The sequence below is a fragment of the Prenolepis imparis genome, unplaced genomic scaffold (assembly GCF_030444845.1).
Source record: "Prenolepis imparis isolate NDT839.2.m4 unplaced genomic scaffold, iyPreImpa1.0 SCAF_6, whole genome shotgun sequence".
Lineage (NCBI taxonomy): Eukaryota > Metazoa > Arthropoda > Insecta > Hymenoptera > Formicidae > Prenolepis > Prenolepis imparis.
Window position 1 is genome coordinate 2,061,753 of NW_028141164.1, and position 26,553 is coordinate 2,088,305.

The window sequence follows — 26,553 nt, forward strand, 5'->3', positions numbered from 1 at the left end:
ACGTTTTTCGTTTGCAATAATTGCTTCGTAAAATGTATCAAAGTCAGAAATCAGATATTCTCTTGGAAAATATATTTCGCGGTTTTATTATACAATTTTATTATTCCCGATATTTGATAATAATGCCAAAGATAAAAAGCGTAATAAGAACTTCATGTAAAAAAAAAGCAATGTATTATTTTATACAATTATATATACAATTTGCGTTGATTATTATGTGACATGTAAGTCTGTTATTTTAATCTTCCGGTATACTTAACCCGGGATAATAGGATCACGCGTGATTATTTTGCTAGTGAGAAGATAAAAACCGAAATGCGTGATATAAAAAAAATTTCACTCGATTTATATCTCGTTAAGGTGATAACGTTATATTTGAGTAAATGTTTGGTATAAATGTTTCTCTCGAGCGACGAGCAAAGTTTGAAAAATTGCCAATAGTGCGGCATCACGAAGAAATGGACCAACTACGGCTACGCAATATAGAAAACTCACGACTTATTTTATCGATATGTTCCGAGCAGGAAATTGAGCCAATTCATGAGAGTTCGACTAATCTCTGAAAGAGAGAGAGAAAGAGAAGACTACGTGTGAAAAAACTCAAAGGATTTATTTTCACTTGTTCATACTTGCACAACAGTTAACACGAACGTAAAAGAAGGCACTTTGTTTTAAGGATCTATTACACCATGTAACATACACCTCATTATGTATCTTAAACGCTTTTGTGAAATAGACGGTACTAAGTTACAAATATCCTGAATAATAATAAAGAGCAAAACGCGTGATTGAAAAAGTAGTACAAACATTAAGTTTATTTTTTAGCTCATATAGAAATAAAAGTTTGGCATTAGAAAGAAAAGGAGTAAAATGTTATCTTTGACCCTATAAAAGTCCAATAACGTCCGTCTTTCTATTAAACTTTGCTAATTATGGTAAATTAATTACGGTACTTTAATAATGCATTGCAAATATGAAGCGACGATATACTATTATTTACAACACGTAAAAAGTTAGATACTCGCCGGGGCAAATACATAATTATACTAGATAATTGCATGATATCGCAATCAAAAAGTTTTATAGATAATAATAAAATCATTTCTTTCCTCTCTCTCTCTCGTTTTTTTTTTCCAAGACTTATATTTCATAATAATAATATATATATATATATATATTTTTTTTTTTTTTAATAATATAAATATATTTTTTAAAAATTCGCCAGTCGTAAAGAATATAGAAGGAGGTTTGTAATGACGACCAAAAACTGGACTAAATTGAATTCATTTATTAGATAAAATTTATAACGTTTCGACCTTAGGTTTAGGTCATTATCAAATGTGAACTGAAACAATTATTACAATATTTTAAACATACAGTATTATGGCATGGTTATGATTGGATACAAAAGTATAGAAGAACTTACAGTCAGATGTATTATTTACGGTGTCAAATGAAATGCCATTATATAAATGGTATATGCGATGTTAGGATAGTTAATAATAAATATAATACGTGTGTCTTATGACATGACTAATCAGTAACTATGAATATTTAAGTCCTAGAGCAACAAACATTAAACGACTTTAATAAATTATACACGATAAGGTTATTAAAGTCGTTTAATGTTTGTTGCTCTAGGACTTAAATATTCATAGTTACTGATTAGTCATGTCATAAGACACACGTATTATATTTATTATTAACTATCCTAACATCGCATATACCATTTATATAATGGCATTTCATTTGACACCGTAAATAATACATCTGACTGTAAGTTCTTCTATACTTTTGTATCCAATCATAACCATGCCATAATACTGTATGTTTAAAATATTGTAATAATTGTTTCAGTTCACATTTGATAATGATCTAAACCTAAGGTCGAAACGTTATGAATTTTATCTAATAAATGAATTCAATTTAGTCCAGTTTTTGGTCGTCATTACAAACCTCCTTCTATTATATTTTCATAATTCTGAATATTTTAGCAAGCACATGCACGGTATATATTTAACAATTCAATATCAAGAGAAATCTCATTAACTCGCCGAGTTTACGTTCTGACAGCTAATACTATCGGTGCAGCTGCAGTTCGATTATCGCCGCCACCGGAGAGACGCTGCCGCTTTATCGAAGTCTGTATAATTCCTCTCACCGATCGGTGAGTATCGGTCGTACGCGAGCAATAAATTTCCGAGCAAAGAATCTTTTATCCGCTTTGCTCCGTTCGAACGTTCGAAAGATGCAGACTTCTCTGCAACCGTCTAACGGTCTCTCTCTCTCTTTCTCTCTGCTAATGGGACCACCATAATCATTAAATTGCACTTTCATTGGCCAGCGGCAACAGCTAAGGAGACGTCAGCGATAAAGCCGGACCGAATGAGGTAATGATAAAAGCTCGTTGAAATGTCTAACGACGTGTCTATGGGCGATTCAATTCGTGAAATGTCACTCACGATTTACATTACTCGGTACGTAATAATGAACATAGACGTAAAAATTGCATAAAACTGCTCGCAAGTACAAAGTTAATCGTACAAAGCATTCGTAAGCATCCTGATATCACGTTGCACATAAAAAGAACAAAGAAATGTATGAGATATCGAATAATTGAGATAATAACAATATCGATATTCTCTTTTATCGTTCAACGAAAAAAACTCCGGATACTCAATATGTTTCTCAATTGTTTTAAATATTTGCACTAAAGATTGCCAGCTTTTGTATATGTAATAAAAGTAGTGTAGATAACGCTGCGTATATCTGTCAATTTGTTTCATTAATTAACGTGTAATTAATTTAATGTTTTATTAATTGTCTTAGATTCGTTGCATATACGTACAGCTATACAAGCTATTTTATTACATCCGCGCTTTCGAGTTATTATATTAAAGAATTGAAGAATAGATCCCGTTGCTAGCGCAATAACGCATATTCACATACATGGTCTTTCTCCGTTTATCACAATTGCTACCGTTAACTTCTCAACCAGCGGAAAATTAAGGAAAATGATAAGCCGATTAGGGTGAAACTACTAAAACCGATTTTACCGTAATAACGCGTAAGTGCTGCAAGGGCGTGAAACCGTCCGCCCTTATCATTCACATCGACACGACGCTCGATTGCGGCGGCCCTTTCCGAATCGCCGGAGAAATTTAATTTCCAAGTTCGTCGGCCCTTCTCGCGTGTCAATTATTACGACGAAAATCTCATTATCTTACACACCATTAATATCAGAGCGATAGCGAAGGGATGGCGCGCGCGGTTGTTCCTCTTTTTAATGGAAATGAATCTCGCCCGAGGGACGGTCTGAAGAATCGTCGGTTCGGCGAACGATATGCGCGAGAGCTAATGCATCCTTGTCGTTATTCGAACGTTAGCGTTACTCTAGAACTATGCGTCTGAAAATCTGTCAAAGTTTTAACACGCGTATCTAAATGATAAATCTTTCGCGACTATCGAAGCGGTGCTTCTGTGCCATTGCACGTCGAGTATATATATACGCGATAAATAAAAAGTAATTAAAGTCACAATAACTCTCTCATTTCCGCCCGGGTTTCTGCTGCAATATCGATCTTCCTTCATATATAATGAAGGCATACGGCAAAGTGCACTCAAATATATACGGATCCATCTATGTATCTACCGTAAGTTCCGTGATGTAAGAGCGTCCAAGAATTACGGATCGCCAACTATCGATAAGGAAAAGCCAGTCGATAGTTTCCTGCCCTAACTGCTTGCAAAGGGATCTCGTCTGTAGAATGAAAAAGTTGCGCGTCAAAAGAAGTTCGTTCCAACTTCACTCGAGAGGCCCGCTATACTTTTGTTGAGTGATAGTATTGACCCGCCTACTACGAGAGGATAAGACTTCGAAGTAGTTTCGCAGCGTGAGCAGGAACCGATAAACTGGCAAAGATGGACAATCCGAAAAAATTCGTACAAATGTCATGTTATTTTTCAAGCTTGAAATCTGAAAATAGCATATATAAATATTTAAACGCGCGTTTTTACGCGATATTAATTGTAATGAAAAATTATAAAACATATGCTACGGAGAAATAAAAATTTGCGAGTTTAAATTAATTAATACTTAGAGCGTTGAATAATCTCTCTATTAAAAGCACACACACACACTTTTATAAATTCAGAAAAAAATCATTTCGGACAACACGAACAATTTTTTAGTATCCTCTCGTCAAGTATATAGCGAAATTTACAGTTGAAGTAACAAACCAAATTATTACTAACAATTTCATAATAAGTTACATTATGATTCATAATAGAATTGACGATAATCATTCGAGTGACTCGAAACGGATAAATAGGCAGTGCGGAGAAATTAGACGCCGGTAACAAAGAGGTGTATCGAGAATCTAAGTTTGCGAAGAAGAAGCAAACGAATCAACGCAATCTCGAGTGGCTGCTCCGCGAGACAGAAAACTTTAGAGGTTGGATAAAGTCTGTTCAATCTGCACTTATTAGAGAGAGCCTCTCCTCTCTCGTCAAACACCCGGGCAAAGTGCTTGTAAGAGCACTAACAGCAAGATAGAACTGGAGTTTGTAATCATGGGACAACAAAAAGAAAGTCAAGAAAGAAGGTGAAATAGTTGTCAGAAGAAGAAGAACAAGCTAAGAAGGATACGAGAGAGAACACATAACGCGGTACTTAACTTCATCTATCCTTCCTGCCGTTCAATGGTATTATACGGGTAGTCGATAATTAATCGGAAATCCGTTTGGCTTTAATACGAAATATGTACATAATTATAATATAATCCCTAAAAGGGATCCATTTAGTTTCAGACATGCTAACATCTCTGCGTTTATGTATATTTTACGCTCTATATTGATTAAATTGTTATTGACTGTGCTGCACAATTAATGTCGAGATACATTAATAATATTTCTCCTTATTGATTTCGGTTTGTGTATGTGTGTATAAACATAATTTTTTTTATCCACATCGCAAACTGCATAAACTATATAAACGCATTATCCACTAAAAAATAATTACATCAAAAACGTTTCGTATTTTTTAATTCCAAAATTCTAAAGAAATACTCTATTTAAATTAAACAATTTAAATTAAACATTTAAATTAAAGAATTAATATCTGACTTTATAATATTGCGCAACTCTCTCACAGATTTGTACACCACGTCATCCATTTGACACTTTTGTACATACGCATGTTCGTAAAAATGTACTCAACCGGGCAAGATTGAAACATTTTATGAACATAGATTTGTATTCCGTTTGAAACCTTTCGCCCTTTTCGCCATATAAACTCCCGATGACAACATAAAACCGGTAAAATCCTACAATATTTCGACTACACGACTCCGCAATATTGCAGTCGATCCGTCGTCGCGTCGAGGAAAACCGTTCGGCGCCGAGGTGGAAGCGAGCAAGAAAAGAGGACAAACGTATCGGCGTCTCGAGGAAAAATCGTCACTCGCCTTTCCAATTACGGAACACTACATCACGAACAGCTTTCTACCGAGTTCCCGGAGGGACATGTGTCCCCCTTTTAGGAGATCTGTATCTTCAAAGTGATCTATACCGAGCGATTTAAGATAAGTAGTTCGCTCGCCAACAGTCGACCAACAATCTTCTTAAAGTTCTTTTCAGCTCTCACATCACGCGATATTGCGATCTTCGAGATATAAGTCAATTTTTGCGCACACATTTCTTTTCTCCTATATAGAAATTATTGTTAGATACAATGTACTTTCTAATGCAGAAGAAAGATCTAATGATAAATCTAACGATAAAGATAATACGCGGATTGCATCTGCATGATTTATAATTTGAATTAATAATATTAAAATATTATTAATATAACAGTAATGTGTTTCTTCAATTAATAGTTAATCTGTTAACTAGATTAAGCCTCACATTAGAATAATTATAAAAAATAATTATTATATAGAGAGAAAAACCATACTACTTCAAAAGCCTATTTTTATAATTAAAAAAAAAAATTTTTATTGCTTTTATAAACTTTCAACTAATAGTAACTTTTACATTTACATACATTTTTCCCTGCGAGACGTTAATGTATAATGTATAAATTATTAGTTGAATGTATACTTTTAGAGAATGATGGTTTAGATGATGGTTCCCACTTATACAACTAAAACTCGACGATCTTTTCTCTTGAGAAATAATCATTCGTTGACTTAAGTTGTCCTCGACGTCTCGCGGTGCTTGGTTTACATACCCGTCGACAATGCTTAACGCGCGACAGAAAAGGAGAGATACGAATTAATATAAGATTGTGATTAGCGCGTTAGCGCACAAGACATTTTAATTAAGTACACGTTATGCGCGTGTACACGTGTGTGTAAGACATCATAAAATATTCTTTTAACAAAACCAATCCTCAAGTTTTCGTTCTAGCGAGACAAAATGTACTTCACGAGAGTCACAGAGATGAAATAAAGTGACCGATACGGTTGATCCGCGAACCGAAGTCAAAAAACCACAAGAGAGTATTCGCGAAAGTTTACTACCTCAAAGGGAATAGCTGTCGGATCGAGAGATGATATTATCGAGAGTCGAATTTACGATATTGGCTTCGTTAAAATGATTAATCGTAAATTCAATTAATTTTTTTCATCTGATAAGTGACATTTGATGATTAAATATCAAATTAATTAAATCCAGCGCGCATATCTGAAAATTGTAATTTTATAACTTTTAAATATTTATATTCTTCTCATAATTATATAATTTTTGGGATTATTCCGTATAACATTAAAAACCAATAATATCACGTACTTCTCTCTTTCATTTTTTAGGGTATAAATATAACGAAATTATTTGATATAACTATAGCAATAAATAATGCAGTCAATGTTATTTACGGATGAGCTTATTAATTGAAATACCCATTCTATATCAATATTCACTCTGCTAGAGAACATCTGTGCATAATTAATAATAGATTGTATTTCATAAGGTATACAGAGGCCACAAAGCGCGAATTCTATATCCGATCTCAATGCAAAATCTTAATCCGCATTCGAGGAGAGAATATTGCGCATCGACATTCGCGCGAGCAAATAGCGTTCGATAGTATCGTCATAACTTCCGCAGAATCGTAACCCGTCGCTTTAGAGCATCCTGCATCGAATGAGAACTGCGTCATGCATCTGGGTCGAATATGCATTCGCGTCAGCGACAGATGCACGCACACACGACGGAAATGCGTAAAATATCTGCACGAGAGCGCGCTCGCGAAAAAGTAGAAACAAATTGAGACAAGTAGCGACGCCGACGTCGGATGGCGGGGAAAAAAAAAGGAACAGTCGCGAAACTTTATGATTGCATATGTCTTGCTGCGATGGCAGATCTGCCAACGAAGCAAAAACCACAGTTTTTTTAGACACCTATACCGACTGATTGTCACCCGTTACAGGACAGGATCTCTCTCTTTAAATCTGTAAAATATTTCACTAAAATAACCATCGTGCGAAGTTAATATTAAATAAGACATTATACGCTTCAAAATTATAATGAATGAATTGTGAAATATCGTATCAATTTTAAAAGTCTCTCATTTATTTTCAAGATGTAAGTATAATCAAGAGTTACTAGATTATATTTGTAATATGAATTACATAATTAATAATAGAATTATGTGTTTAAACGCGTCTCTTGTGTTAAGTTAAAGGATATGAAAAGTCAAATTAATATTTCATAGCTTGATAAAATTTTAAGATTCTTTCTGGAATATTAATTAATTTGGTAGGAAGAAAGAGAGAAAGATCTTTCAAATTTTAAACAATTATTCCTCTCGAGCTAATTGAAAAATCATTAATAAAATTAACACACGGATAAGTCTTCCGAGTACAATAAAGTGCATCAAGAGGGATGCCTCTCGTGTGCGCAGCCTCATAATCACAAGGAATCTCTTCGTCTTTCGGGAAATTCCAGCCAGGATCGTGCGCTGAAAAGGTTGCTTAAGGGGGATCTACCCATAAATTCCAGCAGCCGCCTCCGGACCGAACGGTAATTGCTCGTTTCCCCGACTGTTCCCGGGGCACGTAGAAACCGTCACTGACCCATTGTGGGTAGACGCATAGATTCTAACTGCATTGTGGGTAATATGCGCTAATACGACAGCGAATACGGCGCGTTAACACAGTTTTGCCCAACGGGGACGAACCGCAAATTCTAGTCTTCCACTCACGGTACTAAACAATTGCACAGAATTCATAGTTATCCAATCACGAATCATTAAAATTGCGATACTGATTATGAGACAATATATATGATAATACTTAGTATCAGACTTAATAAATGTTTTTTTTTTGTTTAACGTGTAATCATTACGAACATTTATTTCGATACGTATTTACCAGAATAGTATTTTTCTCGCCAAGATTTGAATAATTATTAATAAAATCTTAATATTATTTATTTATAACTTTAATAATGCTAATTGATAATAACATTTTAACAATAATGATAATAATTAACGTTTTAATAATTGTTATTAATACTTTTCATTTGTATATTTGGTTAAAAATCGATAGAATTTACTTATGTAATAGAGTTTCTCGGCTGTGCATGTCGCACTCGTTCGACATTCGCGATTCGTTAGTCTCACAATCCCGCGAGGGCAGGCTTTTAATTTTTCAACCCATGACAAGAATATTCCGCACTTTCAAATGAATGCGTTGTTCATCGCGCTACTTTTTTTTTCATATGATTTTATATATTTTCAAATATTATTCGGTAGGAGTATTCGATTGGATGCTTCCTCGGTTTAAAATCAACATAAAACGTTCAGGTTCAGGTTTGTTTAAAATATTCCGCTCAAATATTTTGCCAAACAATATCTCTGTTTGGAAATAAAAACATAACTCATGAATCATATTGATCGATTTCTACGCGCAATAAAATATTATAATATAACATATGATATAAAAAAAGGAGATACGCATATAAAAGGCATATGATATATAAAAGATCACATTGCGATCTTTATTCACATATATAAGATGATTCAAGTTTAATTAAATCTTGAATAATTTACGTGTATTATTTTCGTTAGAAATTATGCATTAATAATAAAATTAGCACATTAATGAAGAACTTAGAGAAAAAAATCAAGATTATTAAAACGCGGCTAAATTATTAAATACTATGTTTATTGTAACACGCAGATTTTATTAAAGCATTTATTATATAAAAGATCATATCAGCATTTTTTTTCAAACATTCCTCAAATTTTTCGAGATCGTAATTAAATATTCCTGATGATACATCATTATTCGTTATTATATTGCCGTACTTTCATCAAGTGCACTCTCGTCAGAATATCGGTAACCTCGGCCGATGCAATATGCATCCTAACTGCATTGTACGCAATCTGCCGCGGGCAATACGACACACGATAAACACGTGGGTGAACCCTCCATGCATTAACACAGTTTTGCCCCGTGAAGATACCGTTCGAAATTCTCCTGTGTGTCAATTGAACATAACACACACTGCCAACTATTTTAACAGAATTTCATGCGCGCGATGCGCTCTCGATAATAAACTGTCTATTTATTGATTGTTAACACGACGCGAATATCAATTTCCAGAGTTATTATTTTCAGAAAGTGCGGCGTAGCGAAACAGGTTCATTATCGTTAGCGTTTTTTACTCTCGTCCGTACGATAATTCATCTCGAGATGGTTAATTGTTAACTCCTATGTACATACTTGGTTATACACATATATGCACATGTGTATGCGCGCGCGCAAAATTTATAAATCTCCCTTCTTCAGAAATCAATCGTTCACTTTATAAGCCTGACACTAAATATAAAGTAATTTATATGACTGCATTTGTCAAAATTATAAATACCGATTTATCTAGACCAAATTCACACTACGATAAAAAATACCGTAACGCAATTAATTTATATGAAATTATTTCTCGTATCAAAATCATTGCATATATGATAAAGTATGATTATCATAAAATATCTCGATTAAAAATGTCTTCTTTATTTTTTCCGCCATAAATTCTCTCGGAAAAATATTCGAGACATATCTCATCTTAAGGGGCGGCTTTGAGAAATAACTTGCGTAAACGAGGCGCGCCAAAGTGACTTTTACACTCTTAATAAAGGCAACTCTCACATCTCACCGCGTCTCATCGCGCTTTTTTTCTCATCCGGATATCACCGGATGTTTTCACGTCACAGCGAGAGGGTACACGTGAAAAATCGACGAACGAGAAGTTCGAGAAGCAACAGCGGAAACGATAACAGCGACAAGGATATGTGCAAAGGAAATAATTGCATATTGCGTTCAATTCGCTAATGGTCTGCGCGCACAGGACGATTCCTGGCTCCCTTTTACACATTCATCCTGGCAACGTTTACGCCATTATTAACCCAGTTCGTTACTACGACCGATGATGGATTGCCTCGACTGCTCCCGAGGTATGATTCATCGCTATCGATGCGTTCGACATGATCTATCGAGATTAACGATCGCCGGCCTATGCATTCTTTCGGCTGTTATTTAATGATCTTCTTGTTGGCGACGATTCTTCTATATACACAACGTGCAGGAAGAACGCACAATAATACTGAGATCGGCCAATGTATCAATACCGCATTTGATGGTGATACATTGATAAAATATGAGTTATTGAATAAAACGAATAAATAAAATCACAACATTTTATGCAATAGTTATTAATTATAAGCAGATATATATACTTTTTTTAATTGAGATGAAAAGAAAGAGAGAGAGAGCTTTAATTAATCATTATATAATATTTATGAGAATAATTTCCTTTCAAAGCAGCTGGAAGAAATATGCAAAAAATTTTTTAAATTCTTTTTCAATCTCTCTTTTAATAATTTTAAGAAGTGCTTTTATGAGTCAAGTCTATCATCGTGTGTTACCTTGATCTTTTGTAGTTTTTTTTAAATATTTACTTGCACGAATAACCGCACGTTCATTAACCTATATACCTGTATATACATTTTCTTTCTCATCGAACTTCGACTATAAAATAACGATCTCCTTATTCTTCGTTTTGTACATACCTTTCCCTGTTACAAGCCCTATTACACTCGCGACACGACACCGATGAGCGCGATAGCGAAAAAACTCGCGTGATAGCGATACATCGCAATTAATTCTGTTTCACGTGATCGCGCAACACAATAGAGCACGAGCCGATGTATCGCGGAAGAAATAAATTCTCGCACGGCAATTTCGATCGTTACAGAACAATCGATCGCCGCAATGCTTCCCGTTAATCGAGACGAATAAATGGCTTCTATATATGCGCGCGTAAAAAAAATCACTGTCATGACTATGTAAATAAAAAAAAATCAAATAGAAATATTCCATTCTTCTTTCCTACTCTTTTTTTTCTCACACTATATGCAGCAAGTTCTGTTATTATATATACGTCACAGTATTTGTATACAAGATAATTTAGATTTCAGATTTTTTCATCAAATATATTCTAATCGCATATATGCAGAGAGAATTTTCTCTTAGAATTTACCCTGAAAATCATGATAATCGTGGAACAATATGGTATCGAAAGTATTTTATGAGAATTTCTTTGATTAATATTTATCACAATAAAAATAATAATATCTATTACAATAAAATATAAAATATGTTTAATTAATTTTACTATGCAGTTTAGTAAAATATTAATCAAACATTCTTAATGTTTAATCAAACATGTTTTATATTTTATTATGATAAATATTATTATTTTTATTGTGATAAATATTAATCAGAGAAATTCTCATAAAATTATTTCCATATTGTCCCACGATTACCATGATTTTCAGCATAAATTCTGTAAGAGAAAATTCTTTCAGTGATAGAAGATCAATTATACACGGGACAATCTGTTTTTCAAGTAAAAATATCTTTCAATCTTCTCGGGCGTATACAGACTTTTATATTTGAACGTGATCGGTAAGTTAATCGCAATTACCGAATATACCGTAGCTTTTTTTTTGTATCGAATATGCGTTCCACGTCACACAAAAACCCGCATCGAACTTTCGCTTTGCGGACGCAAGGCCCGGCCGTTTGCATTTTACGCGCCTTGGTCAGAGCCGCGGACAACATCGGCGGACCGATACGTGCCGGTGGATACGCTCGACGGCCTTGGACGTATGCATACTCACGTAAACCGAAATGAAATCATCCGCATGCAATTCCACGTCGCGCATTCGTATAGTTGCGCGGCGACGACACGTGTGGGCGGCGGCCATCGATCCCGCCGAGATCTCGCATATCGTCGTCCTCGGTCTCTCCTCTTCGTTAATGTGCTCGAAATTAATTGAATGGAGCTCTAATAGCCGGCAAAATTTATTAATCAACCCAACTGCGATCTAAACCACGGAACAATTCTACAGTACACCGCAAAGTGTCGATCGCGACGAGAAATTTTCTACTCACCAACAATCGCCATATTGTCTATCTAATAGCATATAAAAATTATTTAATTTTGTTGTAGAGAGTAATTACGTATTCTGATCGTAACAAAGAAAGAAATCAAAATATATATGATTAATTTGAAAAATTACGTCTTTTCATCGTAATAAATAACAATGTAGTGTATATAGGATATAGTCAATTGCAGGATATTTTACGACCACCCAGATTGTAAACCGTATCGCTTTGAATTTCCAATGAATGTATTTTTCGTACACAAACCACAATCGACGCAGAATACACATTTCGTACGCGTACGCGAAATGCAACTCTTCGCGAAAACTGTTAACAAAAAGTTCGTTGTGTACATACAATGTGGTAGCTCCAGCCAGAAATTCAGCTGAGCTTTATTTACTTTAGCCATTGTTACCTTTACACCACAGAACGCAACACTGTCCCTCATCGATATATTTAACTGAACATTCGCACTCGATAATTTCTGTAACTAATAAAACGCAAACAATGTGTGGCTACAGAGTGAAAAGTTGCCCAAACAAAAACAAGAAGAAATATCATAACAAAAATAAATATTGTAACAAAACGCGAAACTTCAATAAAATAAAATGAAATAGATTAAATATCGCGAGTCTTGAAATGAATTGAGAAAGTTAGACTTATTAAAATGTCAATCAATGTAAAATTCCACGATTAAATAATGCCGTGAATCGACACATAATTTAATCCATTAATAGCTAATTCATGTTAGTTTATTTTTAAAAAAATAATAATTATACATATATATAAAAAGGAATCTATGCATTTTTTGTAATATTTCCGATATTATATAGATACATTAATTTAGTATGCAAAACAATGCATGTAAATTATGATAACTACAGTAATTAATCTGATATCTTGAGAAAATAAAAACAATTATTGTGTTTATCTAAAATTCTATTATATTACAATTAACTTTAGATTGAATTAATCGCGATAGCTGAAAGCATAATGGTCTAAATCTTACATATTTATATATATGTAGAGATATTTATATATATGTATATATATATCTTCATATGTTACGTTAATGCATCTATTTACGGCTGACAACACACGTGCCACATTCGTGCCTGTTTATTTAATGCATGTAAATGAACTATAAGATGCGAGTGTTCCGCAAACGAAACGAATGGATCGTATGTAGCGTATCTGTGAATGGAAATATCTGATTTTAAATGCGATTGGTCCACATAAACGAATACTGTAGTGATGTTTCAGAATAACCTTCGACGGAAACGGGTATTAATGTACTTTTACACGACACTTGGCGATAAATATTTTCGAATCTCCGTGATTTATCGCTTTTTATAGGAAAAATGATTAAGAAAATATAATTTCACGCGTCATTTCTGGATGTTCAACTTCTTATTTTAGCGAGCCTTTTTTTTAGCTTTCTTCTAAAACTATCCATATATAATAGATATATTTTGTGTGAACATGTTTTAATAAAAAAATTCCAATTTTTAGCATTATATATTGCTAAATGTAATCTAAATTCATCAATTAAATAACAATATGTATTTGTAAAAAATTGTTATTAAATATAATAATTATTTATGAACGATAATTCAACTTATCCTTTTTCGCTACTCTTTTCTCTATATCACACAATTTCCAAGAATTATGCAATAAATAAAATACATAATGTTATACAATATTATACGTTATCAAATATCTCTATAATATATCCTTCATACAAAGCGGTACATTAAAAAAATTGTTATTAAATATAATAATCATTTATAAACGATAATTCAACTTTTCCTTTCTCGCTACTCTTTTCTCTGATATGTCACACAATTTCCAAGAATTATGCAATAAATAAAATACATAATGTTATACAACATTATACGATATGAAATATCTCTATAATATATCCTTCATACAAAGCGGTACATTTATACCAAATTCAATACTAACTGTTAGCATTTACTATCCTTATGAATATGCAATTTCGTCACACATCGTGTATATATCCGAGCGAAATTTACTCAGTAGCTGTCAAATGAAAGTTACACAGATGCGCAGTAATTCGCTCTCCGCAATCTCTCGATTTTCGCGAGGAAACCGCAACTAAGTCCGAAGGGAAGAATGGAGTCGACGAAAACTTTAAAATGAAATACTTGCGGTTCAAGAAAAGAAATTACAATCACCAAAGTGCATCATCCGACCAACGGCGGTGTATACATATACATAGTAATACATACGTTGTAAACACACACCGAGGAAGTTACTTCTATCAAAAAGCGAAAGTGATTGCCATTCCGGGACAAGTCGAGGTCGTAAGTTCGCACAGTACATAAATTATTCTCGAATGTGTTTCTTTTACTTTTCACCCGATAAAAGATAAGTCCTTCCTAAACATCTCTAAAATATTGGTAAAAGATGCGAATTTTATTCTTCATATTATTCAATATTATTTTTTTTTGTATAAGACTTTTCTATCAATCGTTAAAATTGTCGATATGTATCTGCGTTTATAGATAGAAGCAGAGAAAGAAATTACAAGGCGATATCAATTCGCAATCAATTTCTCATAAACGCAGGATGTAACAAATTTATTTCTAATAACGGGAAAGCTTTATCGCGGTTCAATGAAATATAAGAGCTTCTTTACGCGCACGAGTCCTCATTTTGTGCATTTATATCGTTATTCTTGCCTGTAACACGTTTTACTTGCCGCTCGGTTGATCGTATAACGTAAATTATGCCGCGTAAAATAACAAACTGAAGAGAAATAAAAACTTTCTAATTGGCAATTTTCAACCCACACACAGAATCCATATGTGTATTTACAATTCAACGTGTAATTAAAATTACGTTAAAATTATACGTGGTATAGAATTCTATCCCGAAAATTACAAGGCGTTTAAAATAGATTTTGGAAAAAGAAAACGACCGTATATGGAAATATACACGATCATTATGAGGTCGAAAAAAATCGATCGATTACGTTCGATTCGTTCGGCTTGTATTTCGTTTATGTATATACGAGAGAAAAAAAGAAAGGAAAAGAATCGCTTAAGCTCTTGCGTTGTCGTTTCGAAACTAGCACGGTAGTATGACGATATCGGGTGAATTTACGAGCGGTCGCGGCGTGTAGTTTCGACTTGGTCGTTAACGTACAGCTCGTGCATCAGCATTAAACCGCGGCGTACCGACACAGACTCGTCGGAAGGGACAGGTGCATTGTTAACGCTGGCTCGCAATGAGTAACAATAGCGGAAGCCACCCCGCGAATTAGTCGCCGCAGAGTGTTTCGCGCCGCGCGAGCACCTAGATTAGGCGCAGGTGTAACGAGTCAAACTGCCCGACGTTTGTTTCGTCCGTAATCCTGCATTGCGTGATGCCGCGTTTGTAAATTGATCGAGAGAGATGTTCAAATATATTGCGAACAATAGTTATATATGTATATAGATAAGATTTTAATTTTCAATCAAAAGCAATCAAGTCCTTTAATTTAAAAACATTAAAAATATTTAAAACACGAAAACTTTATACGGTGAATTTTGATATGTTTACAAGGAGAATGTTGCGAAAAATAAAATGTAATCATATTTTAATCCACACACGGATGCTGAGTTATAATCCATAGCAAATTTTTTATTCGTATATTATAGAGAAAATTATATTGATATTTCACACATAAAATATTTATTGCAATTATTAAATGAATTTTACAAAACATTATTCTGGATCATGAAAGATACAACAGCTATAGGCGAAGGATTAATTATGTATATTTTAATTTTTCGCGAAAAGATACTCTCAATAATCCAACAAAATCAGCATTAAAAAGAAATAATAACATATAATCCGAAACATGATAGTATACAATATAAAACTAGCATGTATAAAATGTAATCATAAAAATTTTTCAAAACATTCTGTGGCGATGATTTATGTATAAACGTTAAAGACGCAATACACAACTGCGTAACGTTGCATCGAACGAAATCTCTTTTTACATCTCTCTCTTTCTCTTTATGCTTTAAATGACGTACATCGAAGTCGATGAGGTCAATTGTCAATATTTCCTACTCTATTAACGAATACGATTCGTTAAGATCATGTAGACCATTCCCATTCGTCATAGTTACAAACGCGTATTTCGCGAGTTAATCTTGCGAAATCATATATTTCTCGCAAACTGATATTTAAAAATTCCATCAGTTATATTGTTTTCGTGTAATTCTTCGTATATATTTTTGCAAAAATGTATATAATTCAGAACTTAATATTTAATTCGACTGTAATATGTGACATGTTATAAGTATGACACACTTTGATATTTACAGCAAGTAAACAGAATTTACTAAGTTTTTTAATATTTCTACCATATTAGTTTTTTAATATTTCTATAACATAATGTAATACAAAAAAAAAAAGAAAAAAGAGAGAAAAAATTATTCTTAAAATGGAAAAAGGAGAAAACGCTCCTTATATTAAATATTTATTGAAAAAATTCTCGAGAGCTCTCTTGTTACGGCGCATCGCGCTATATCCTACTTGGATAAATATATACAGACAGAGCAAGATTAAAAAATAATTTTAATAGCCAGCCATTCTACGTGTGCAGCGTCGTTTCTGGTATTTTGCACGTGGCAGTGACAAAGTACCTGTAGAATTAAGCGAGCGAAATGGTTCGCAATGTGAATAATGACGTCCTCTCTTCACATACGCATTTCGCGTTAGATTTAATTAAATTTCCGTCGTTTTAGAACTATCGTGTCTTTGCTTCCGAGCAACTGCCACGTTCGTAAACATTGCGCAAACATGCGCAAACGATCTATGTAAATACCAACGAGAATAGAGATCTGAAGCGAACCTTGTGAGACTAAAATTCGCGATATTATATTAATTTTTTCCTTCCTGAACATTCTTGATATAATTATCTATATTATTATTTCTTTAATCTTCGCGAGAAGCTAAAAAATTCAAATTTCTAACTAAGTTGTAAAAAAAGTAATCTTTCTCTCCAACCGTGTAATTAAGCGCTCATAAATAATCTATGAAAATAATTGCACATTGTCTGTCTTCAGTTTTTAATTTGCAATACCGTGCCAAGATGTAACGCCGCCATTTATACACATTACACACTTAACCTGCCGCGCGTGTCAAGTGCATGCCGCTGTCAACGGCAATGACGTAGCTTTCGGTACGAGCGGTGATTAGGCGAACGAAGCTCTCGGATCGTGGCGCATTCGCTTCATAAGTGACAGATACAGAGAGAGGAAGAGGGGGAGAGAGAGAGAGAAGGGGGAGGCAGTGATGTTTTGTTGCGCTTATCATCAACGCAACGCGTATGTATGTATACGCACGTGTGTGCATGACGCCGATAAGGGTTGCGGCACTCGAGACGTAACACGATCGCGATTATCATTCGCGCGAATATAATCGCCTGTCGGCGCGCGCACGATTTCACGGAGAATGCCGCACATTTGCGGATATAACGCTTAAACAAAATCTATTTTCATCTGGCAACCAAGAGTGGTGTCCAGTATTCGCGACTGAAAATTGCGCAGCAACGTTGAATTTCATATATACCCGGCGCCTATTTGGACTATAATATAAACGTTTGTTCATTTCCATCCGTCCGCAAATGTATGAAATTAAGTCGCTCTGCGATATTGATGCTCCATTAACGAACGTTATTCCTTTCTCGTTTAAATTCGCTTTACGCGATCTATAATTTACGACAAAAATACATTCCTAGTTTTGTATATCATATGATGCATATATTTTCAGAACAGGAATATCTATAATATCTTCTATTGTTTATGAGGCAGTAGATTAATATAAATCTTGCAATATTCAAATATTATTAATGATTTCCCCAATTCAAGTTTTCGACATTATTATATATTAAACAGAATATTTGTTACCTATATAATATTATATTTATTCTATAATATTATTGTGTCCACAACAATCAAGATACGGCTCTACTCTATTTCCTGTGACACTTTATATTACAGATAGAATAATTGTGGGCCGTGTAGAGCGAAAGCTTTTAAACGGATTTCCAAGTACCGTACCAGATTTTATTGACGATCGTATATATCGCAAGCGCCGAACAATCACGACAAATTTACCGGCAGTTCATTTCAACGTGAATTTATATTCAATGACCGATAAGTTTGACTCGCGCATAAATCGCACGCACAACGCGCTCACGCGTCTCTCGTAACTTCACGGTAATTGAACATTCCGCGGTAACAACGCAGAAAGGATTTCGCTCTCCACGTAGTTTCTGACAACACAAAAAATATGTTACAATTCGACGCGCCAATAGACGATGCGTGCATGATTGGCATGCAATTTCAATGTTCGTCTGTATGACTATCCTGGCAACGTAGTCTATTTTAGCGTATCTTTTATTGCGTAAACGCCGAGAATGATCGATGCAGGCGGTCGTTGCATCTGAAAACACGCGCGAGAGGAACAGCCGGCTGTTTTCCGATAGTTTTCTATTGTGATCGAAGTTATGGTAATTCACTGTAAAATCCTATCTCTCCTTTTCGGTCATTTATCTGCAACACTTTAAAGCGCGATAATCCTGCTTCGGTAACTTTCGATAAAACTTCTTAAAGCAAACCTAGTTTCTTAAGTTCTCACATTGAATATCGCGCGCGTTCCAAGGCGTAAAATAAAAAGAAAATGAAAAAATGTATCCTTCAGAAACCTCATATGTATATTACGTATCTTTGCAATATTTATCTACATTTTCGAAGAAAATTATATTTTTATAATTTCCTCAAAATAAATGCATTTTTTTCTCTTTTAATTTTCTCTTATTCTATATTTATTTTAAAGTGTGATTTTCACATACTTTTTAAACTAAAATAAAGAATATAACAATAAAGTATATTTTACTAACAAAAGAAATGATATATAACTTATATGTATTTATATAAAATTCACAATTAAACGATATAAACAATTTTTAAAAATTTTTGAAACAAAAATAATTGAGTTATAGAGAATGCCTACTTATACAAATTGCGACAATTGAATGCGCTATATCTGATTCTGAGTTTCATTTTTATTACGATCTTTCCGCTCAGATTTGTCAGCATCGAAAAGAACGACAAGTTTGCATAACAGCCCATCTTAGCATTTACGACTTTCAAATGTCGACGTCGGCGTCTACAATGTTGCATATTTCATGCATTTTTCATCAGATTTTTATACAATATCGTCATGCAAACGACATGAAGCGCACGGAAGAATCGAGAGTATCAACGATATCACTTTATGTAGCAGGCCATAAAAAGCGACTTCTCGTCGATGGATTGACAATCTACCGTGTCATTTATTTCCATTCTTTCTACTTGACGTCGCATACGAGAGTTTTTACCTTCATATTGCGGAATATTTCACTCTTTCTCTCTCTTTCTTTCTCTTCATATGTATATATATAGTTTTTTAAGTCAATGAGCGACTAACAAACTATTTTGCAATTCACAATGCAAATAATTCAGATTGGAACAATTCAGCGATTCAGTAAACAGATGCCAGCAATCAAATCAATTTTTAACAGGTCCTTCCAGAATAGCAAATATTTTTGCGAAGAGAAATAAAAGTGAGAAACAAAATGGGCTTCGTGAAAAATTTTAAACGTGTCATCCGATGTAACCGAATTGAATATGTAATCTCGAAATCCATGGTCTTCGAATGAAATTCCAAACACAACTCTGCTCCTCGTCGCGAGATGATCGATATATTTACGGGAAAATTTAGCTTGTCTGCGTCAACGAGATAGGAAACTTGCGACATAGACGAAAGACCGAAGACTAACAAACTAAGGCTCCCAATAGTTCGAAACCCAATCTCTCGACAAGTACACACGTGTTGACACGCGCGAATCGACGTGAAATGAAGCGTACATTTTATACGAAAGAGTCGATAAAGTCCGCGTGATAAATCAAAGATGATTTTTTTTATTATTGCGATACATGATTTGAAAATTGCGCGAATGTAAGTGCGAACTGATTCATAATGAAAAACATATTTTCCAAAAGGAAAATATCCGAGCGTGCCGACACTGGCCGGGCGCCGTCGATTAGTATGCAAATGCCTTTAAATATTTGTAATCTCTCCAAAGCGGCCGCGAAATTCACGTTAATGGGGGTGTAAAGATGGACAAAAAATATACTCGCGATATTATATAATCACAAATTGTAAACATTGAGCGAAAATGCTCCCGGAAGCTTGAATGTATTTATCTTTCGTTAAAGAATAGTTGATTATCACGAGAAAAAAATAAATAAAAATTATATTATAAAAAATTTATAACAAAAATATTATGAAAATTTATAACATGTGACTGAGAAATATATAGACGGACTTTATGTAATCCATGCGAATTTATATTATTCCATATACGTATATAACCTCATTAAAGAAAATATATGTAATTATGCACTATGGCAATAAAAGGATTTACTAAAACATTATTCGTACAAATAAATTCATAATCTAAAATCTTGTTAAGTATAATTAAGTATAACATTTATCTTCATTATCTTATTAAATATTAAATATATCATATTATATATATTATAAGTATATAAGTATATATATTATAAAAGAGAAAAAAGATAAAAATAAAATAAAAATATAAAATTTTTAAAAACTGAGGAGACGAAAGTATATAAGAAATCACGCAAAAAGTATATATTATGCATGCCTAAATACCTTATTAAATAATTAATTAAGGATTAATAGAATACTACGTGCCAATTAGAAAATATCTCGATAGACTTTTGTTTCTCGCGCCACTTTTATATAAAATTCCACTACTATTTTAATACATTTTTGGCATATCTTTTCTGTGAACGAGGCAACACACGCTTTTATATTTTCTAACAATTCGGCGACTACTTCCTAACCGAGTATCCAGTTTCTAAGAATGAAAACTGCAAAATAGCGTCGGCTTTTATGCGAAATCGAACACGCGGCGAGAATTCCGACAAGACCGAACGAGAAAGAAGGAAATCGCACGACGAGGGACAACAATGACGGCGGTGAGGACGACAACCTCGACCTATCGCTTTCACAACTCTCGCGACGTTCGATTAATTATTTCTACGAAACCCTTACGCTAAAGTTTTCCCCGGCCGTTTCTTCCCGAAGCCTTCCCGATGCCACGCGGCACGAAGGAGTTTCTTCGACAGTTTGAGACGACGTCTCGAACGGTTTGCACATTTCTTGCTTTGATCATCGATCGTTACGCTGCTCGAAATGAGAAAAGTCTGACAGCGTTTTCCTGACACGACGCCGACTACCTTTCGCCTCGGCGTGGATATTTCAAAGTTCAAATGAAATTCGATGTCGCGACTGCAACGATCTACATAGTATACGACGAGATCACAAGCTCGAAAAGTGTTTTAAACGAGTGTTTTTAATACAATTTTTTTTATAATAATTTTTTTTATAGAGATTTCAATATACAAGAGTTATTTTCTCATAAAAAATACCTGACTGAAAATTTTTTAAATAGCGCACAGTCTGCTTATACAAATGTTGGAAATTTCCATATTTTTCTAAAAATTTTTTTTTTTTAATACATATACCTTTACATATGCTATCGATATTAATTAACTTTAGACGGTTTATAATTTGCAACGAAACTCGGGATAAAATTTTATTCATCATTTTACGCGTCGCGTGTATATATTCCGATTTTTTTCTGAAATGTCTTTCCCGCGTATTACGGGATATATAGAATTATAAATGGAATTCTGTCACGAATTGTAAATTATCTTTATCAGAGATTTTATATTCAGTAACATCAGAGAGCAGAGTTTTTCCCGACCAAAAAACACGCCATATTCTTTCGCAATCCCGAAACATTAATGTGACGGAGCGTTTGTCGTGAAGTCACGTATCCTCTCTGGTTACCAATCACCTGGGACTGGCACTTCTGGTTCCGACAAGTTCGGAGGCAATTTCGAAACTCCATTCTGGTGACATTCCGCCGTACACGTTGCAGCGAGATGGTCGGATCGGTATAGTTATTGGCGTCGCTCGCATTCTCGAATTACCCGATCGCTTTTACGAGGTGGTACAGAAAGAGAGAGGAAGGGAGAAAGAGAGAGGGAGATAGGGGCGATGCACGATGAAATAAATGACGTAAAGAGTAAATGCGGGAAAGTAGGTCAAGCAAGAGTAAATAAGGCAGAAATCGAGTAAATTGCGAGGTGGGAAATTACTAGGCGACAGGTTACAAAGCGCCAGACACATCGACGCGCGCGTACATACAACACATCGATGATCCGCGCCGAACGCGACGCGGACAATGGTACCAAATACTATCGATTGTTAAGTGCGGACAGAGACGGCGAATAAATAAATGGGGACCGAAAAGAGCGCTCTCGGGAACTGTTAAAACGCGGAATACATTCGTTTCGGAAGAAGTCACGAGTATTTGCCATGAATATTCAGAGTCTCCTACTTCAAACCGCATGTACAGACCGCATGATTCGTAGCGTGTGTTCGCACAGCTCGTTTGATGGAAAAACAGCGTTTCGCGTAAAGTTTTCAAAAACTGCATCGTACCGTTCCATTTTAGAGAAATTTAAACAGAAACATGTCAAATAATTTATCAAATAATTTGTATTTTTTTTTACTAATAGTATCTTTTTTTAGTCATTTTTTTTTTGTTTCTATAATATATTCAAATCTATTTGAATGTATTGAAAAAAAAAACAATTAATCACATCTCCTTTAGAGTTGAATGATTACATTGTAAAATCGAAATTAAAACTAATAAATGGCCACTGCATTACTCGAAAACAATAAATCTACGCGAGTGTTGCAATGTACTTACGATAATCTCAGAGTTAAACAGAATCTATACCTCCAGGATTTATAGGAGACGCTAGCGGTAACAAGAAGTTTGAAACACCCAGACTTCCCTGGCATAAATGTTATATTATTCCCGTTCGTATTGCGACTAAATACTTAAACGTATTACGTTTGCATATTAAGTTTAACAAATCGTTCATTTTTTATTCTAAATAATTAATAATATTTAAATTTGCAAAATTAGATATATGTACATGCAGCTTTAATATATCTTCGAGGATCAAGTATGTACTGTACATTGCAAGTTTTGTTTGAGCACAAATCACTTTCCTCAATATATACTCCTCTCTCATGAATATTAATATAATCGATTATAAATACGGTGTACGAGGCATCGTTACACAAGACCATCCATTTCCTTTATACCCTCTACATACATTTTAGTTACGCGATGTTTATTTACCCCCTTAAAAGTAATCCTTATCTTCGTAAATCTTTGAGATTACTCGAGCTCATCGTATCTGAATAATCGGCGCGGAAAAATAGACGTAATTACGAAGAGAAAGCGATATTTGAGATGAAAATATTTGCGCGCGCGGGATCTCCTCCATCGGTGAAATCTCGAACCTAATAAGGGAATAAGGGAATAAGGGAAGAAATTCCAGATATCTCTAGCTTGAGCCTCAAAGAGCATCGATGTGTATATACATTGGCACATCGGAGTACATCGTTTCTCGCATACCCTGCTCTTCGACAATTGGATGCACATAGACTCACGAATGGACCGATCGTACCAAGTCGCGATGACGCACACGTATATATTTACTCGATTAGATCAACCCGCCATGTTGTATCTCGTATCACGAAAACGCCAAGTTACTCGAAATAATAACTCATGTATAAAGCGAAAAATTAATTATCACTCTACGTTTCGCGTCCGAATACATCCCTTTATTCTAGATTGCAGACAGATGATCGTAATTAGATTTTCGTAATTGTAATATGCGTAAATACACACTGTACACGGATATAGGATAAAGAGAATGAGATGATTAACAGAGGATACAAACGAGATATATGAGTTATTGGGAGCCGTAAAATCGACAATTGCCCTGTTCCAAATTAATGAATTAAGCTCCTTTACTGAAGCAAAGATTTATTGGCGATTACAAGGCTTTACCTATGTTTAGCAAAAATTGGACAGTTGGATACAGAATATTTTAATGAAAACGTGGCGAATGTTCTCTTTCCAAAGTAAATTTAAAGAATTTTGTTCCATTATTTTTATATTTATAATATTAAAATCTTTCAATATATCTCATTAATAACAATAAATTACATTTCAATTCGAATTAAACTCCATTTCGAATAAATTAAAGAGTTAATTATTGAACTGTTTATGTAATTCCATAATAAGTATTTATATATACTTTTCAATGCGTGATTAACCGATTAATTAAAATGGCAATGGAATTATGGAGCAAGATTTGACTTTAAAATCACGTTCCAAAGAATATTCATCATTTCTACCGTGAATTTTTCGGAACACTTTGTGTACGAGAATGAGAAGCGAACGGGCGAGCTTTCTTCCTTCGTGCCGCTTAAGTCGACTTCCAGCTCGACGCACTGGAACTAAGTTTTCCGCGAAAGAGATGGATTTACGATGGATTTCTTCCTCAACTATTTGCCCCATCCTCGCACGAGGTCAAAAAATTCATCCGCGTCAAAGCCCTCGAAAAATGCACGAACGCATCGTGATATATACGAGATCGCTACCAGATTTCTATTTTTCCGTAATCTGGATACGCGAGCACAAAAATCGTATTATTGGCAATTCATTAATAACGATTAACGCAATGCGAATTCGATGCATCGGACAATGCATTCCCCCCCTCCTCTTTCTCTAGTTTATTGCGCATTTTCCGAAAAATATGGCTTGAATACTGATTACGATTACGTATCCACGTGATTAGTAGAGCGTAACTGCGATTATTATACGTCATATGGCGGAACGAAAGCGGGATGTCGCTCTGCTCGATGGATATTGAAAACATTATGGATCAATGGCATAAATGAATCTCCAGCGATGCGTGCGCGATACATGTGTTTGTGCGTTCTTTTAACTGGATACCAAATGATATTACAAGCGATACGACCGCTAAAGCGCGGTCCGCGATTTTCCAAAGTTTAATTTATCGTAGCTCTCTCTCTGCTGATGCTGAATAATTTTCCGTCCGTTTATTGCAACAGAGCGAGAGAAATAGAGGGAGAGAAACAGATGCGGAAATGCGAGAAGAGGGATATTTTTGCTTTTGATGTAACAGCAAGCGAAAAATAAAAGTGATTTGCCAATGTTATACGTCGTTTCTGACTCGCAATCTCTCGTGTAAACGCAAATTTATTCGCGCAAAACGCGATTACTCATAATCGATAATAATCTTACCTAGAAGCACCGAAAGAGTTTACTTTCAAAATAAATTGCCGATACTTTTCCAAGTTTGGTCCCGATTAATCAGGTGAGATATCACGACAAAATGCAGCCGCTTTCGCGTAAGCGGTTTCGAGTGATCGGTCTGACGTCAGGGATAGATAGAACCGAAATTGGAGAATGCAAATAACGCGGGGCGAACTAGATAAGACGGTAGAGCCATATCGGTCTGACGGTCGAAAGCGACATTAACGAACAGTCCTTCAGAAATCCGGTCAAACGTGATCTGGCGCGACAACAAAAGGAGCGACCGCGCCAGTCAATCAACTTCTTGCTTCGAGTCGCGATCGGAATCGATTCTGTCATTGCGATCTCCCAGTACGATTTCAGCACGCTGCTGGCGATGAAATTTTATCGACCGACAAATAAAAACATTTTTCAAATATTTAAATAGAGAATATGGAGAATGGAGAAATCCAATGGAACAGATAAACAACGTTCTTCGCGATATTACGAAAAATATAAAAACGAATGACAATGGCACGTACATATATACGGATATATTTATCATAACATGTCATGCAGTTATGCGATTTTGTGATTGATGAATTTAATAATTATTTTTTGTAATAAATAACGCGAAATCGTTCAACACGTTTTTATCTATTATTTCAACAGGCGTGTTCGATCCAGTTTAAAGTCATTAACTGATTAGCAAATCACAGCGGGGTGTTCCGATAATATTATACTAGGCGTTAATAGCTTGCGTATGTTTCTCCGTAAACACATTTTCGCTGAATTAACAATCATAAGTACAAT

At 34.6% G+C, this 26,553-nt stretch overlaps 1 protein-coding gene across 1 annotated transcript in view; it reads right to left on the reverse strand.

Annotated features, from left to right (window-relative positions):
• Positions 1 to 26,553, reverse strand: part of LOC145937553 (RNA binding protein fox-1 homolog 2) — a 263,968-nt gene that overhangs the window by 233,943 nt on the left and 3,472 nt on the right. The gene's annotated exons all lie outside the window — the stretch shown is intronic.